Source organism: Globicephala melas, chromosome 3 (genome assembly GCF_963455315.2).
Source record: "Globicephala melas chromosome 3, mGloMel1.2, whole genome shotgun sequence".
Classification (NCBI taxonomy): Eukaryota; Metazoa; Chordata; class Mammalia; order Artiodactyla; family Delphinidae; genus Globicephala; species Globicephala melas.
This window is the reverse complement of record NC_083316.1, coordinates 171,071,759-171,077,758: the sequence shown is the minus strand read 5'-3', so window position 1 is coordinate 171,077,758 and position 6,000 is coordinate 171,071,759.

Genomic DNA, 6,000 nt, shown 5'->3' with positions numbered 1-6,000 from the left:
CGGGGGCCTGCATGTGTCAGGGGACCAATAAACTCTAATAAGGAAATGGCATGAGCCGGCCTGGATTCTGCCCCATGCGGGCGTGGGGGGGCAGGGGGAATGAGAGCTCCCCATTTACAAAACAGAGGTTGCAGGTTTGAGGCTTCCCAGGCGGCCCAGCAGCTGGCGAGGGCCCCGAGGGTGCCTGGCAGGGGGCAGCGCTGGCCACTGGGTTCCGAAGCCAGATTCCCTCTGGCGGGGGGGGGCTGGGCACTGGGGAGCCAGAGGGAGACACGGAGAAAGCAGCCAGGGATCTTCTTCCCCCTCTCTTTTTTATTTTGGTGCCGCCTTTATTGAGATATAATTCACACGCCATACAATTCACCCTTTTGAAAAGTGTGTAATGCAGTGGTTTTCGGTACATTACCCGGGTTGTGCCACCAGCCCCTCTGTCCAGTTCCAGAACATTCCATCACCCCAAAAGCAACCCCAGCCCCTCCCCCAGCCCCTGACGACCAGGAATCCACCCTCTGTGTCTGTGGATTTGCCTGTTCCGGATGCTTCCCGTCAATGGAATCACACCCTGTGTGTCCACGTCTGGCTTCTCTCACGGAGCATCGTGTTCTCAAGGTCTGTCCACGTTGTAGCGAGTGTCGGGGCTACCGAGTGACGTTCCTGGGTGTGGAGGGACATGTGTGTGTATCTGCTCACCTGTCCGTGGACACCTGGGCTGTTTCCACCCTGGCTGCTGTGGCCATGGGCGCACAGGCGCGTGTGTGGACGTGTGTTTTCAGTTCTCCCGGGCCTGCGCCGACGAGGGAGGGCTTGCTGGGCCACGTGGTGACTTTCTGTTGAACAGTTTGTGGAACTGCTGTTTTCCAGCAGAGTCTTTTACTTTTCCTCTGAAAACCTCAAACACACAGCCACGTTGAAATAACCGCACACTGAACACCTAGGTGCCCACCATGCAGGTTCTGCCAGGAGCAGGTGATGTGCCTGCTTCTTGGTCCACTGTCCGTCTGTCCGTCCATCTGGCTTTGTTGCATCTCACAGCAGACAGACACTGCCCTGTGGGGACACGGCCGGGATTGCAGGACTTATTTAGCGCCCTGTCTCTCCCTCCTACGCGGCGGAACGCACAGGTGTCACTCAAGGATCTGCTGCTCCGACAGCAAGGACAGATGTGAACAACACAAGCCCTGCAACATGCACATCCCTGACCCCAGAAGATCGCTCAGCCCCTCACAGGCTTGTCGTGAATGGAGCTTTTGCATAGTGACTACAGCACATGGGCGACAAGTTAAAAGGACAAAACCCGCCAAGGGAAAAAAGTGCCCCACGTCATCCACCGATAACCTTTTTCCCAGGAAGTAAGTGCCTCTGGTGCCTTCCGTCCTCATCTGAGGGTTTTCTAAGCAGGAAAGGCCACTGCTCAGGCAGCCAGCCCGGCACTGCCTCAGCCCAGGCCAGGGAGCAGCTCCCGGCCCCCACCTGCCGCCTGTATCCGCTTGTCTGGGCTATGGGCCCAGAAGTGGAGTTTGCCCATCAGAAGGCAAGGGCTTTTCCCCTTTGGTGATGGCAGCAGAATTTCTTGTCTGCTGAGCACAGACTGAGTTCCAGGCCTCCTGCAAAGTGTTAAGATGCTTTAGGAAACCCTTGCCATCTTTATTCCAGAGCCAGAGAGAAGGAAGGATGAAAAGGAGGCGGAGGACGGAGACCACCCACCTTCTCTCTCTCTCTCTTTTTTCTTTTCCAAACTGCTAAAGCTTCTTTATCTTTTTTTTTTTTAATAGACTTTACTTTTTTAGAACAGTTTTTTTTTTTATTTTGGCAGTACGCGGGCCTCTCACTGTTGTGGCCTCTCCCGTTGCGGAGCACAGGCTCCGGACGCGCAGGCTCAGCGACCACGGCTCACGGGCCCAGCCGCTCCGCGGCATGTGGGATCCTCCCGGACCGGGGCACGAACCCGCGTCCCCTGCATCGGCAGGCGAACTCAACCACTGCGCCACCAGGGAAGCCCTATTTTTAGTTTTTTAAGGAACCTCCATACTGTTCTCCATAGTGGCTGCACCAATTCACATTCCCACCAGCAGTGCAAGAGGGTTCCTTTCTCTCCACACCCTCTCCAGCATTTACTATTTATAGACTTTTTGATGATGGCCATTCTGACCGGTGTGAGGTGATACCTCATTGTAGTTTTGATTTGCATCTCCCTAATAATTAACAATGTTGAGCATCTTTTCATGTGCTTCTTGGCCATCTGTATGTCTTCTTTGGAGACATGTCTATTTAGATCTTCTGCCCATTTTTCGATTGGGTTGTTCGTTTGTTTTATTTTGAGCCACATGAGCTGCTTGTATATTTTGGAGATTAATCCCTTGTGGGTCGCTTCGTTTGCAAATATTTTCTCCCATTCTGTGGGCTGTCTTTTCGTTTTTTTGCTGGTTTCCTTTGCCGTGCAAAAGCTCTTAAGTTTAATCAGGTCCCATTTGTTTGCTCTAGCAAGTTAATCAAACCCGAGGAGATGGGTGGCAGGAACCCCGATAGCTGGTCAGTCAGAAGCTCAGGGGACATGGTGGACTTGGGATGGATGTGTGGGGTGGGGGCAGACATGTGGGGCTGGCCTGTAACCTGGGGGTCTGACCGACTCTGGGCAGAGAGGGTCAGAACTGAGTTAAATCTTCAGGATGGCATCCTCTGGGCATTGGAGGACTGCTGGGTGCTTGACAAACACCCCAGGCAAACACCCCTGTGTAACCAGCGCCTAGGTCGACAGACAGAGCAGGAGCTCCACAAGCCTCCTCCCCAGCAAGGTTCCTGCCTCTGGGTTCCCATCCCCGAGATGGGTCCTGCCTGCCTGTGCGTCCCCGAGGATACTGCTCTGTGCCCGGGGCCTTCCCTCAAGTGCGACAGTCCTCCCGCCTGGCCACCCACACCATTCCCATGGGGTGTCCCATCGGGCACCCCGCTCATATTTCCACGCTCCTGTAGACCTGGGGGTCTCACCTGGGGCAATTCTGTCCCAGGGACACGGGGCCACAACTGGGGATGTCTGTGGTCCCTAGGACTTGGGGGCTCCAGCGTTGAGCACATGGGGCCGGGGAGGCCGCTCCACACCCCACGGTGCCCAGGATGCCCCACAGACGGTGAGCCCCCCATGGCAGCAGGCGGGGTTGGGGAGCCCCGATGGAGGGACCTAGGCTTGTCTCTGAAGGCCTGGGGCCTCACGAAGCCAGCGCCGCACTCACCGCACTCCCAGCAGAGGGAGAGGGCTGAGCACCTGACCCCACCGGGCGCACCCCAGCCTGCAGAAAAGCTGTGCATCTTCCAGCCTGCAGAGGGCGGCGGTATGCCCCACCTCCAGAGCTGGCAGGTTGGCGCTTTGCACATTCCCTGCCTGTTCTGGACGTTTCCCATCCATGGAGTCACACCCTGTGTGTCCTTCTGTGTCTGGCTTCTCTCACTGAGCATCCTGTTCTCAAGGTCCGTCCACGTGGTGGCGAGTGTCAGGGCTTCTCTCCTTTTCAGGCTGAGTGACGTTCCCATGTGTGGAGAGACCACATGGCATTTGTCCATTTATCCGTCGAGGGACACATGGGCTGTCCCGGCGCCCTCGGCTGCTGAGGGTGCACAGCTGCCCTCTGGCCGCCGCCTTCCCGCAGTTCAGCTGCGGAAGGATTTCGGCATCACACCTCCAGCAGCGCTACCGGAGGCTGCAGTTTTATCTGTGCCATCCTCCAGTAAGTCCCTGATTGGGAGGGGGAGGGCCGGCGGCGGGGACCTGGGGTGGCTCCAGCTGGACTGGAGATCAGTGGAGGCCTGGCGGTGTTTGGAGGCCTGAGGCCCTGGAGGGGGAAGCTTATCTGCGTCCACAGCTGTCGCCTCCGCCCAGCTGAGCCCCACCCCAAGCCCAGGTGAGCAGGACCCTGAGAGCCTTAAAGGGACAGAGTGAGGCACTGACAGCAGGACATGCTGGGGGACTCGGGGCACCAGGGCACCGCCACAGGGGGTCAAAGGGCACGACCGAGTGTCAGGGCTGGGCGGGGGCTCTGGTCTCTGCCGGTTTCAGCTGGCCAGCAGGGGGTCGGGGGATGGTGGGAGAGGGACCCTGCAGGGAATGCGTTTCCCAAAACCAACCCTACACCTGGCCACTCAGAGCAACTGTGTTGTGTCCTGGAATAAGGGCCAGGAGAGCAACATGACAGCTCAATTCAGTGTCCCCAGGGCCTGGGAAAAACTTTCCATAAGGGCTGAGATTGGGGCCTTCAGGGAGACTGGACCGCAGGGATGATCCAACATTAATTTACAGGGAGACCTCAGACGCGTCTTCGGATCCCAGCCTTCATGTGGCGTCTTAGCTTGAAGGCGGTGGTGCCCTCACACGCAAATGGTTCTGGAAAATGTGAGAGGGAAACACAGAGATAGAGATGGAGAGACAGAGAGAGAGGAGAGACAGAGACAGAGGAAGGGGTTGGGTCACAAACGTGGCCAAGGCCCCTGGCCGAGAATCCAGGTGCAGGGGGCTGCTGTCCCCAGGGTGCCTCTGTAGGTTTGAGGACTTCTCAAAATAAACTGTTGAGAAACAAAGAACCCTCCCCTTGTTCCACCAGAACAAAGACATCGGCAACAGGGTGAGGAAACCTTGAAACGCCAGGACACCTTAAAGCTCAGCCCCCACGAGGCCCAGGGAGGGTTTCCGTTGACAGCAGCGCCCCAGGTGTTCAGGACACTGTGCATCACAACTGTGCAGGGGAAGAATCTCTTGAATTCTCTGCCATCTCAGCGGGGGAGGCTGAGGAGAGGCTGGATCATCTCTCACTTTCAGATGCTTTGTTTTGTCCTGTTTTTACCTATCGGACTTGTTCGCTAGGAAAGATCACCAGCCCCCGGCCACGTTCATCTGGGGGAACCGCCTGTCACTTTTCCAGGGAGAGCAGTAGTTAAGAAGGAGAAGCCAAAGGAGGTCAGAGGGCAGCTGCTTCTGTAAATCCCTTCCGGGCACGTCTGCCCTTGAAGCAGGAGCTGGACTGGCGGGTGAGTCCCAGGGCCCCCCGCCTGCAGGGAGCCTCCCTGGCTCCCAGCTTGGCGTCTGCCCTGACCACCCTACCACCACCGGCCACGTCAGTCCACCCCAGCGCTAAAGGAACCAACCACCCGACCCTCTGTACCATCTCCTGGGGCCGCTGCAGCGGAGCGCCACAAGCTAGGCTGCTTACATAGCAGAAATTATGTTCTCACGGTTCTGAAGGCCACAAGTCTGAGACGGGGTGTCGGCAGGGCTGTGCTCACTCCGTGGGGGGGGGGGGCCTTCCCACCCCTCCCAGCTCCTGGTGTGGCCCACGGTCCTTGGTGTCCTGGGCCTGTGGTCCCATCACCCCATCCTCTGTCTCCGATTTTTTATTTTATTTTTATTTTTTAAAGATTTTTTTTGATACGGACCATTTTTAAAGTCTTTATTGAATTTGTTACAATATGGCTTCTGTTTTACGTTTTGGTTTTTTGGCCCAGAGGCATGTGGGATCTTAGTGCCCTGACCAGGGATCAAACCCACACCCCCTGCATTGGAAGGTGGAGTCTCTACCACTGTACCACCAGGGAAGTCCCTGTGTCTGTCTCTTATAAGGTCATTGGATTCAAGGCCATCCTCATCCAGGATGAGCTCATGTCAAGACCCTTAATTTAGTTATATCTGCAAAGACGTTTTTTCCAAATAAGGAAGGCCCCATTCTCAGGTCTGGAAGCAACCGCTGCACCATCCTGTCCCCCCAGTCCCACGCCTTCCCTGCCCAGGACCCTCTCCCCACAGCCCCGGACCTGTCTACAACACACGGAAGATAGAAGACTAAGGCCCTCCCTCGCTCGGATCCCTCCCAGGGCTCCTCAGCATAAAATCCACACCCTCACCACCAGTCACCACCTGGGGAAGGGCTGGATTTCAAACTCCACCCCTTCAGAAAAATGCACTGAAAACCTTAAGCTGGGGGCTTCTCTGGCGGCGCAGTGGTTAAGAATCCGCCTGCC